Here is a 13,142-nt window from a genome sequence, read left to right on the forward strand (position 1 = left end):
TCCGATTTTACTGATTTATCGAGACCAGTGTGAAGAATCAAATATCGATCTCGTAATAGATCGGATCGGGGCACGAGGACAAGGTACCGAGTTCGAGATTCGAGGTACCTGTTAAGATCGAGGCCGGTAGTGATTGAGACCAAATGAGACAGACATCGAGTAAGATCGAAGGTAGCATAATAACAAAAAGGCGAGATATCCGTGACTGGTCGGAGATCATGGCGGGAATCTCGGAACAGATCAAATCAAGGACGGTTAACTAGCTAATCATGGGATTTTCTTCTGTAATTAGAGTTATACCATAATTAGAATTCCTCTACTATATAAAGAGGAGTCCCAATCATTTGTAGGGTACTTACACTCTAAGATATCAAAGCAATATAACACTTTCTCTTTAATTTATACTCTTCTTCATCAGCTTGCTTATATTCTTAATTGTTCATAATCCAACCAGCTTGAGGGTATCCGAGCTCGAGGGCTGAATTCCATTCAAACACTAGTTTGTTTTATCTTATTGTTAATTTCTATTACTAATCCTTATATTTATCAATTGGTATTAGGTGAAATCACGTGTCCTTAAAATCACATTATAAGTTTAATTGTTATCCAATTTTAAGGGTAAACAGTTTGGCGCCCACCGTGGGGTTAAGGATAATAGTGATTGCCTGGTATTAATTCTCATACCACACACTGCTTTACGCTTGCTCTCGTAGGTGTCTTTGATTTAAGGGATCAACATGTCAAACTCTCAAGTAGAACCCACTCACACAGACAACGGCCTTGGTCTTCATGGCGACAACGAAAGCATAGTCGCCCCGGGAAACGGAGTACCTCCAGTCAACCCCGATGGACCACCGGCTGTAGACCCAGTCGATGTCAGCTCCCATATTGCCATTAATGGGAATTTGGGCGTCGATCCTGAAAATAGCATCTGCGGAGATGCCCGAGCAGCCGATCAGAACGCATAGAGCAGTGAAGAAGGCGGAATTAGCCTTCGGATGATATTCAAAATGTTACAGACTCAACAAGCAGCGATAGTGCAACTCCAAAATCAGAATCGTGCACCAAGCATAATTGAGCTTGAGACACACAAGAAGTTGTTCATAGAGCCAAACCTGTACTGGAGAAATCGAACGTCATTGAATCGGGGACTGACCTCGCCATTTTAAAGATGCTCGAGGAGCTCACTAAACGGATTGAATCAGGAGAAAAGAAAATCGAGGCAAATAATAAAAATGTAGAAACATACAACTTCGGGGTTGATCAAATACCAGGGGCGCCACTGATTCTAATGGGTTTGGATTCGAAGAAGTTCGTGTAGAAGCCTTTCCCTCCAAGTGCGGCTCCGAAGCCCATCCAGAAAAAATTCCGCATGCCAGAAATTCCCAAATACAATGGGACCACTGACCCTAATGAGCATGTTACTTCTTATACATGCGCAATAAAGGGGAATGACTTAGAAGATGATGAGATTGAATCCGTTCTATTGAAAAAGTTTGGAGAGACTTTATCAAAAGGAGCGATGATATGGTACCATAATCTGCCGCCCAATTCCATCGATTCCTTCGACATGTTTGCAAATTTATTCTTAAAGGCACACGCCAGAGCAATAAAGGTTGCGATTAGGAATTCGAACCTCTTCAAAGTGAGACAAAAGGACAACGAAATGCTAACGGAATTCGTATCTCGGTTCCAGATGGAAGGCATGGACCTACCCCCGGTCATAGGTGATTGGGTTGTTCAAGCTTTTACTCAAGGTTTGAACAAACAAAGTTCGATAGCATCTCGACAACTAAAGAAGAATTTAACTAAATATCCAGCTGTAACGTGGGACGATGTACATAATCGATACCAGTCGAAGATTAGGGTCGAGGATAATCAATTGGGAAGCCCTTCCAGTTCCGTGTACCCAAATAGGACCGTCGGCAGAATTCATAGGGACATCGATAGAGAACCCCGATAGAACAGAGATCGGTACCAACCATACAGCGCAGATCGTAGAAGCAGCAGCCTAAGACGTAAACCCGTTCCAAATGATCGAAGGAATGATCGAGGACATAGCTCCAGAGGGCTCATGAGTAAAAGTGGCTTCGATAAACATGTCGAGCCCACAAAAGCGCCGCGACTATCAAGAATATAACTTCAGTATCGATGCATCGGGTATTATACCAGCCATTGGACGGATCAAGGATACTAGATGGCCCAGGCCCCTACAGGCTGACCCAGCTCAAAAGAACCATAATCAAATATGCAAATACCATGGTACTCATGGTCACAAAACCGAAGATTGTAGACATCTGAGGGAGGAGGTAGCTCGTTTATTCAACGAGGGTCACCTTCGAGAATTCTTAAGTGGTCGAGCCAAGAACCACTTCAAAAGCAGAGATTCAAACAGACAAAATGAGCAAGAAGAGCTGCAGCATGTAATTCACATGATCGTTAGTGGGGTCGATATCCCTCAAGGACCGGTATTTAAATGCACCAAGGTAATAATCACGAGGGAGAAGTGAACTCGGGACTACTTGCCAGAAGAAACCTTGTCTTTTAACGACGAGGATGCAGAAGGGATCGAACAACCTCACAGCGACGCACTGGTAATATCTATCCTTATGAATAAAATTCAAGTTAAACGTGTGTTGATTGATCCAAGTAGCTCGGAAAATATTAATCGATCAAGGGCGTAGAGCAACTCGGCCTCCAAGATCAAATCGTGCCCGCAGCTCAGGTACTTAACGGCTTCAACATGGCAAGTGAAACCACCAAAGGGGAAATCATTTTGCTAGTAAATGTGGCCGGGACCATCCAAGAAACAAAATTCCATGTGATCGAAGGCGACATGAGGTACAACGCGTTGCTCGGGAGGCCTTGGATCCATAACATGAGGGCAGTACCCTCGACGCTTCATCAAGTCCTTAAGTTCCCAACATTAGAAGGAATCAAAAAGGTGTACGATGAACAACCCGCCTCCAAAGAAATGTTTGCAATCAATGAAGTAGTACCGGTATCGGCGCTTTCATTAACAAAGAGATCGGGGTCAAAAGGAAAGCAAGAAGTCAAATAGCAACCACAGTCACCAGCCTCGGCCCGATCGGAGGAGCAGGAAACTTTTGTGGATGATGATTATATGATACCTCGAACCTTCATAATCCCCGACGATTCTGATGCAACAAAGTCAAAGGTCGAAGAGCTGGAACAAATCATATTGATCGAGCATCTGCCCGATCGAACTACCTGGGCACGGGGTCAACCCCCGAGCTTAGGAAAAAAATCATTCAATTCCTTTTAGATAACATGGATTATTTTACTTGGTACCACCTAGATATGATAGGGATACCACCAGAGATCACTACGCGTATACTGAGCTTGGACCCGAAGTTCCGCCCGGTAAAGCAAAAGAGAAGGCCCCAGTCCGAGGTTAAACATGCCTTCATCAAGGACGAGGTAACCAAACTTCTCAAAGTAGGGTCCATTCAAGAGGTAAAATATCCCGAATGGCTAGCAAACACAGTCTTAATCCCTAAAAAGGGGAATAAACTTAGAATGTGCGTAGACTACAAGGATTTAAACAAAGCATGCCCTAAAGGTTCTTTTCCTTTGCCGAATATCAATCGCATGATCGATGCCACGGCCGACCACGAGATCCTTAGCTTTCTCGATGCCTACTCCGGGTACAATCAAATACGAATGAACCCGGAGGATCAGGAAAAGAATTCATTTATCACTAAATACGGCACCGATTGCTATAATGTAATGCCGTTCGAACTAAAAAATGCTGGTGCTACTTATCAACGCCTAGTAAATTGAATGTTCGAAGAACAAATAGGTAAATCAATGGAGGTTTATATTGATGATATGCTAGTTAAGTCCCTACGAGCAGAGGACCATTTGAAACATTTACAGGAGACCTTTGACATACTGAGAAAGTACAACATGAAGCTCAACCCGGAGAAATGTGCATTCATGGTCGGTTTGGGCAAGGCCCTCGGCTTTATGGTATCAAATCGGGGAATCGAAATCAACTTCGATAAAATCAACGCAATCAAAGACATCACAGTTATTGATAATGTCAAAGCTGTACAAAGTTTAACAAGACGCATAGCCGCCCTGGGTCGATTTATTTCGAGGTCCTCAAATAGGAGCCACCGGTTCTTCTCACTGCTTAAGAAAAAGAACAATTTCGATTGGACCCCGGAATGTCAACAGGCCTTGGAGGAACTCAAACGATACCTATCGAGCCCGCCATTGCTTCATACCTTGAAGGCGGATGAGCAACTTTACTTATACTTAGCGGTCTAGGAGATAGCGGTAAGTGGGGTCTTAGTTCGAGAAGAGCAAGGTATGAAATTTCCTGTTTATTATGTTAGTCGGACCCTAGGTGGAGCCGAGACCCGATACCCACACTTAGAAAAATTAGTGCTTGCTTTAATAAGCGCCTCTAGGAAATTAAAATCATATTTTCAATGTCACCCAATTTGTGTTGTAACCACCTACCCCCTTTGCAACATTTTGTAGAAGCCTGAACTCTCGTGTCGATTGGCCAAATAGGCTGTCGAGATTAGCGAGTACAATTTCGAGTATCAACCCCGAACATCCATCAAGTCTCAAATCTTGGAAGACTTTGTGGCCGACTTCACGCCAGCCCCCGTACCCGAGGTCGAAAAGGAACTATTATTAAAATCGAGTACATCATCGGTGGTATGGACCCTCTTCACAGACGGTGCTTCGGTCCGGGCTAGGCATCGTATTGGAGCCACACACGGGTAATACAATAAGACAGTCTATCAAAACTTCGAAATTAACTAACGATGAGGCCAAGTATGAGGCCATGATTGCAGGTCTCAAGCTAGCTAAGAGCTTGGGAGCGGAGGTCATCGAGGCCAAGTGCGACTCCCAACTTGTGATAAATCAAGTCAACAGAACTTTCAAGGTTCGAGAAGATCGAATGCAGAGGTACTTGGACAAACTACAAGTGTCTCTACATCGATTTAAAGAATGGACAGCACATACCTTGAGAACAAAATAGCGAGGCTGATGACCTTGCAAATTTGGGGTCGTCGATCAAAGATGATTAACTTAGCTCAGGGACTGTCGTACAACATTCGAGGTCAGTAATCGAAAAAGGACACGCCAAAATAAACTCCACAAGTCTAACATGGGATTGGAGGAATAAGTACATCGAATACCTAAAGAACGGGAAGCTTCCATCGAATCCTAAAGAATCGAGGACTCTACGCACGAAGGCCGAACGGTTTACACTGGCCGAGGATGGAACACTGTATAGGAGAACGTTTGATGGACCGTTAGCGAAATGTTTCGGACCAGGAGACATCGACTACGTTCTACGGGAATCCACGAGGGCACTTGTGGAAATCATTCCGGTGCCGAGTCATTAGTTCACAAATTCATTAGAGCAGGATATAATTGGGCCGATATGAAAAAGAACACTAAAGAATTTGTTCGAAAGTGCGATCAGTGTCAAAGGTATGCGCCGATGATCCACCAGCCCAGAGAACAACTCCACTCAGTCCTATTCCCATGACCGTTCATGAAATAGGGGATGGATATCGTCGGCCCTCTACCATCGTCCCCAGGTAAAGCTAAATTCATTTTGTTCGTGACTGAGTATTTCACTAAGTGGGCTGAAGCACAGGCTTTCGAGAAAGTCAGAGAAAAAGAAGTCATAGACTTCACCTTAGACCACATTATATGCCGATTCGGAATGCCTGCCGAGATCGTATGCGACAATGAAAAGCAATTCGTTGGTAGCAAAGTGAACAAAGTTTTTCGAAGACCATAAAATAAAAAATATCATGTCAACGCGTATCATCCTAGTGGGAACGGACAGGCCGAGTCGACAAAACAAGACCGTCATCCAAAATTTGAAGAAAAGATTGAACGAAGCTAAAGGAAAATGGAGAGAAATATTACCCGAGGTCCTTTGGGTGTATTGAAAAACGTCAAAATCCAGTACGGGGGCCTCACCGTTCTCTTTAGTCTACGGTGCCGAAGCTCTAATCCCGGTCGAAGTCGGGGAACCTAGCTTCAAGTTTCGGTATGCAACAGAAGAGTCAAATCACGAGGTTATGAGTACGAGCCTCGAATTTCTAGATGAAAGACGAGAATCCGCCCTCGTTCAAATGGCCACACAAAAATAGCGGATCGAGAGGTACTACAACCGAAGAGCCAATCTTCGACACTTTAAGATCGGGGACTTAGTTCTGAGAAAGGTCATCCTCAACACTCGAGACACAAACGAAGTAAAACTTGGCCAGAACTGGGAGGGACTATATCAGGTCCTTGATATCGTCAGAAAGGGATCCTAGAAACTTGGCACGATGGATGGCGAGCAATTACTAAACAATTGGAACGTATCACTCCTCAAACCATACTACTGCTAAGATATGACCTTTTTCATTTTCATTTACATTTTATACTAACCAATTGTAGGTTTTCAATCGAAGACATCAAAGGATTCTTCATGACAAAGTCCTTAGGTCTGAAAGCACGCGTTGCACTCTTTTTTCCTTAGACCGATTTTTGTCCCAAGTGGGTTTTTCCGGCAAGGTTTTTAATGTGGCAACCATTGTTCGTGCTAACTTAGAGCAATTCAACAGTATCCGAGGCTTCATTAGAATCAACCTCGAGTACTGGAGGGCATCACCCTCAGATGTCGACTTTGTTATAAGGAAGATACTTTGTGTCGACAGGGTCTCGATAGGTAAAACTTTGTAAGGGCCAAACGGTCAAACGAACCGTGCCCATGTGGATTACTCGAGCCCTAAAGGCAAACATGTACGCATGTATAATCTATTGAGAGAATTATTTTTCCTTGCCATATATTTCATGCGTTAGAGAAATCTTTACTTTACAATTTCATACTTTTGGTCAGTTGTGGAAACAGGCTTAAGGGCCGATCACAACTGAAGTTCAAACAACTTACCCCATACTTGGGGACTGCTGTCCGAAAAATTGATGTAATCGAACTACTAAAATCTCGAGATCATAAGACCTTAAAAAGGCAACACTTGTTTTTATAGGCCACTGACACCCCACTCGGGGACTGACAAATCGAGAAACAAGCTCAAGAGGTAAACCCCAAGTTAAAGGCTACGGTCAAATTAACACGGTTCGGAGACGTCCGTATTTCGTAATGAAACATGCCTTCTAATATCTTCACAAAACCGGTTAAAAGGGCTACCCTCGGCAAAATTATAAAGGATTTCGATAACATCAACCCTCGAAAACCCTAAGGGGTACCAGATTGTTCGAACTCTCAAACAACCCTATTTCATGCTAAGGCATAACAAACTTCTATATGGTTAACTTTTTATTTGAGCCGAAAAGGGAAAAAGCCATTCTTTCAAGGACATACCGGCCTAATTCAAAAGGCCTAAGGGCCATGTTATTTTTGAGTTCGAGGGATCATCCTCACTTAATTTCGACCTAAAGGTTATCCTACTTCGAGTTCGAGCAAGTACTCACTCGACATCAGTTCGGTTTCGGTCCAAATCGCCTGAACCTCTGACCTATGAATGCAATTTCATATGGCATAAATAAAATAAAGTAAAGACAGAACATAATGGGAAAGAAAAGACGTTTTATATATCAAAAAGTTATTTACAAGGGCAACATGGCCCGATCAGAATTTACAAAAAGATCCTAAACACTTAATCTTCTCTAGGAGCAACATTTTCGTCCTCAGAGCCTTTTCAACTCCTGGAATCATCATCATCAAAAGAGAGAAACGCTTTGGCTTCAGCCTCAAGCTCTTTCGCATTCTTGGTCTCGACATCAAGGTTAAAGCCGCGAGCGTGAATCTCCTCAAGAGTCTCTCTTCGAGACTGGCACTTGACATGCTCGACAACCCAGTACGCTCGAGTCTGAGAAGCATCGGCAACTTCTTTTGCTCGAGCTTGAGCGGCCTTGGCGTTTGATCGGTAGATAGTCACGATCGCCTCAGCATTGGCCTTAGCCGTCTCAACCTCAGATTTTGCCACTGCAATATCCGTGTCTAAGCGAGCCTGTAGCTCCTCAATTTTCTTGGCTTGTTCCAAGTTCTTCTCTTTCATGCCTTGGAGTTGGCTTTCAGTTGAGGATAACTGAGCTCGAGCAACCTCTTTCTCTGAGGCAAGGCGGTCCATCTTTTGCTTCCACACTGTAGTTTCCGCCTTCACCTCATCTACCTCTCCACGGAGTTGCACGATCGTTTAATGCAGCCGCTGGACCTGTGAGATCGAATCATTGGCCAACACTCCCAAACCGGGGCCATAAGTGTCTAAGACTTTATTTACCTGCTCGGTCAGTTTGTTTTGTTCTTTCTGGGCCACGGCCAGCTCAGTTCGGAGGCCTTTGATTTCTTTTTCTTTTTGCTCACCGAGAAGCCTGAGAGCATTTTTCTCCTCGGTAAGCCCTTAAATTTTAGCCTCATATCAGCTCAACTCCATCGAGACTTAAATAAAGCCTCATGATGAAGTACTGAGGCCTACACAAATAGAAGAACAAGAATTAGGCAAGGAGAGAAAAACAAAAATATAAAGAGCGGTGTTAACAAGAAAGTTAGGGCTTATCCGATTCAATGTTTGATGGGCCTCATTGAAGAGACACGGTGCTCCTACATCGTCCATCAGAGCTTCATCTTCCTTGGTGACCAGACCTTGAAGGTAACTGGCCACCCCTACGGGGGCGGTAAAAACTCGTGCATCCTCCGGGATCGTAATAATGATAGTCCGTTTGCACTCGGGATCAACACTGGGGGTCGGAAATTGGCTGGTCAATCTAAAACTCGAGGAAGATTCACCCAAGCTTCTCCTCGGTACTTCCAAGTCATTCAAGCCAGTGACATCGTTGATCCCGGCAAAACAACCTTGGAAAAAGTCCTCCCTTCCGAGGGTGCCTTCTACCTGAGGGGTCTTCATGGCCTAAGCCTCCCGAACTTCCCATTCCGAGAATGAAGGAAGCGGCGGGGAGTCTCCGATGTATATTGCCCCAAATGAGTCACTTGGGGCGTTCTCTTCATTTCGAAGGGCCTCGGAGCCGGCCCTTTCGGACATTCCAACCGACTGCTAATTTTGGCGGGAGACATCTTCAGTCTCCAACAACTCGGGGACTTTGCTCGGGTCCTCTTCCAAGACCCCCTCGGTTCGAGGCGGAATCTCTTCAACCCTCACCGACTCAGAGGCCTTTGGGGCCTCGGTGTTGCTCTTCACTCGGGCCACCAGCTCGAAGCCGTCGTCTTTGTTTTCTTCTTCTTCCTCTCTTAGCCGCTGAACTACCTCCGCGGGCAGGGCGACAGTGTCTTTATTTGGCTTACGAGCCAGATTTTTCTTGGGCTTAGGATTCTCGGAGGTTGAAATCCTTTTTCTCTTCTTATCCTTCACCGATTTCGGGATCGAGGGCGAAGTCTCCTCCTCACCAGATGAAGGCCTCATAGCCAGATCCTTCCCGAGACCTATAAAAGAAAAAAGTGTATGAGGAGAAGTTTAGACAACGATCAAGGTTATCGAGATATGCAAAAACTCACCATGGCTTCGGGCCTCCCATCGACCCTTCGACAATTAGCGCCATGCGCGCTCAGCGTGTGTAGACGTCGACACCAAGCTCCTGACCCAGTTCTCTAGATGGGGAATCGCACCCGGCATCCAGGCAACATCTGCACCAAGTAAAACACCGGTAAGAAAGGATGAAAAAAGAGAAGATAGTAAACAGAAGTTAAAAGGTGGAATTATACTCACGTTTTGTATTCTATTTCTCTGGAAATCGGCCCATCCAACCCCGGTCCATGTCCTCATCTGTGCTCAAGAAGACCGCCTTAGAAGACCGACATTGAAGCTTTATTAGCCCATCTTGATAAGTCGGGGGCTACACAGATGAATGAGATGGTCGAGGGTGAAGGGAAGCCCCTCGACTTTGCTCACAAAAAATCGAAGCAATGTCACTATCCTCCAAAAAGAAGGATGAATCTGGCCAAGGGTGACCTTGTGCTTCTTGCAGAAGTCCACAATGATTGGATCTAGAGGACCGAATGTGAAAGGGTAGGTGTAAACACTCACAAACCCCTCCACATGCGTAGTCATTGACTCTTCGGGCGAGGGCACCACCACGTGCTTGTCTACCCAGTTGTAGTCCTTTTTAACTTGCTTTAAAAGGCCACTGGTGATTGTGCATATGTATAGCGACATCGGCTCACTTCGGCCCGGAACCGAGGAGGTCTTTTCAACTTTGAAATCAGAGAAGGACACACGGCGGAGGAAAGAATTCTTCAAGGTGGCTCCGCCACTGGTTGTTCGCCGGCCGGCTTAAACGAGGAAGCTTTTTCTTTCTGTGGCACAGTTTTGGATGTTTTCGCCTTTTTGGGTTTGATTTTAAAAGAAGAGAATAAGACATAGTGTTTTGAGAGAAGGTTGATAACAAAACCTGAAGATTATGCAGAACGGAAAACTTAAGAGATGCAAAAAGCTTTGGAGATTGGAAGAAATTGAAAGTAAAATTTGAATCAATGAGAAAATGGCCTATTTATGGGTTTTATGGCGACGGTTCGCCACTAGTGCCCGATCATCAACTCGCATGCATTAAATTCCTGGGGAACTACACCGAGGGGATGTTTCGGTCACATCTGCCGCTTACGTTACGGGAAAGACGTCATGACAGGTCTAGGATCGAAAGCTCAATTTGTTTCTTGTCATTACACTCCAAAAAACGAGGGGACTATCTATATATGGTTAAAATCGGCTCCACCCAATTTTACTGATTTATCGAGAGCGGTGTGAAGGATCAAAGATCAATCTCGTAATAGATCGGATCGAGGCACGAGGATAAGATACCGAGTTCGAGATTCGAGGTACCTATTAAGATCGAGGCAGGTTGCGATTGAGACTAAATGAGACAGACATCGAGTAAGATCGAAGGTAGCATAATAACAGAAAGGCGAGATATCCTCGACTGGTCGGAGATCATGGGGGGAATCTCGGAACGGATCAAATCAAGGATGATTAACTAGCTAATCATGAGATTTCCTTCTGTAATTAGAGTTATACCATAATTAGGATTCCTCTACTATATAAATAGGAGTCCCAATCATTTGTAGGGTACTTACACTCTGAGATATCAAAGCAATATAATACTTTCTTTAATTTATACTCTTGTTTATCAGCTTGCTTATATTTTTAACTATTCTTATACCAATCAGCTTGACGGTATCCGAGCTCGAGGGCTGAATTCCATTCAAACACTGGTTTGCTTTATCTTATTGTTAATTTCTATTACTAATCCTTATATTTATCAATTGGTATTAGGTGAAATCACGTGTCCTTAAAACCACATTTTAAGTTTAATTGTTATCCGATTTCAAGGGCAAACAATCTTAAATGTATATTAAAGCACATAGCAAAGACAAAGCAGGAATCAAGTTGGTCGAACTTGTTACTTCACTTACTACTTACAGCTAATAGTAGGACTCTAGATCTCAGAATTTCTCATATGCTATTTTCCAACCAACTAAATAACATATGATATGCTTTCCAACCAATTATGATGATGCTTTATACCAACAACATCAACCCTGTAATAATCTCGCTAGTGGGGTCTAGGGAGGGTAGAGTGTACGCAGACCTTAACCCTACCCCAGGGGAGTAGAGAGGCTGTTTCCGGGAGACCCTCGGCTTAGAGACAAAAGATCTGTAACAACAACAGAAACCATACAAATAGTATCAGCACTGTAAGAGACAACAAATAAGTGGAAGGACAATAAGTATGCTAATAATAAAATTGAAAAAAATCAAAAATTAAAAATAGAAATCGTGTGATGAACAAAAATCGCTAGCAGACCTAGACAAAACACTATCAGACTAGCTGGAAAAATGCCCAACTACCCCTAACCTACAACCCTAATGCTCGACCTCTACACCTCCCTATCCAGGGCCATGTCCTCGGATATCTGAAGTTGCGCCATGTCCTGCCTAATCCCCAATACTTCTTAGACCGCCCTCTACCTCTTCTCGTACCTGTCAAAGTCAACCGTTCAAACCTCCTAACCGATGCATCTAGGCTCCTCCTCCGCACGTGCCTGAACCATCTAAGCCTCGCTTCTCGCATCTTCACGTCCATGGGAGCCACGCCTACCCTCTCCCGAATATCTTCATTCGTAATCTTATCCAGCTTAGTGTGCCCACACATCCTTTTCAACATCCTCATTTTGGCTACTTTCATCTTCTGGATATGAGAATTCTTGACTGGCCAACTCTCAGCCCCATACAACATGGCCGGTCTAACCACCGCTCTATAGAACTTACCTTTAAGTTTCAGTGGCACCTTCTTGTCGCACAGGACTCCAGACGCTAGCCTACATTTCATCCACCCCACCCCAATACAGTGTGTGACATCCCCGTTGATCTCCCCATCTCCCTGGATAATTGACCCTAGGTACTTGAAACTCTCTCTCTTAGGAATGACTTGCGAGTCAAGCCTCACCTCCACGTCCGCTTCCCCCGACACATCATTGAACTTACACTCCAAATATTTCATCTTGATCCTACTCAACTTGAAACCTTTAGACTCCAGGGCCTGCCTCCATACCTCCAGTCTCTCATTAACGCCGCCTCTCGTCTCATCAATCATAACTATATCATCAGCAAACAACATACACCATGGCACCTCCCCTTGAATATGGTGTGTCAGTGCATCCATCACCAGAGCAAATAAGAATGGACTGAGCGCAGATCCTTGGTGTAATCCTATAACCACCAAAAAAGGCTCTGAGTCCCCTCCCACAGTCCTAACCCGAGTCTTAGATCCATCATACAAATCATTTATCGGCCTAATATAAGCTAGCGGCACACGTTTCACCTCCAGGCATCTCCAAAGAACGTCCCTAGGGACCTTGTCATACGCCTTCTCTAGATCAATAAATACCATGTGCAAATCCCTCTTCTTATCTATGTAGTGTTCCACCAACCTCCTGATAAGGTGGATAGCTTCCGTAGTAGAACGACCCGACATGAACTCGAACTGGTTTTTTGATATTGACACCGCCCTCCTTACCCTCCCTTCCACCACCCTCTCCCAAACTTTCATTGTATGACTTAGTAACTTAATACCCTTATAGTTGTTACAATTTTGGACATCCCCTTTGTTCTTGTACAGCGGGA

The sequence above is a fragment of the Nicotiana attenuata genome, unplaced genomic scaffold (assembly GCF_001879085.1).
Source record: "Nicotiana attenuata strain UT unplaced genomic scaffold, NIATTr2, whole genome shotgun sequence".
NCBI lineage: Eukaryota > Viridiplantae > Streptophyta > Magnoliopsida > Solanales > Solanaceae > Nicotiana > Nicotiana attenuata.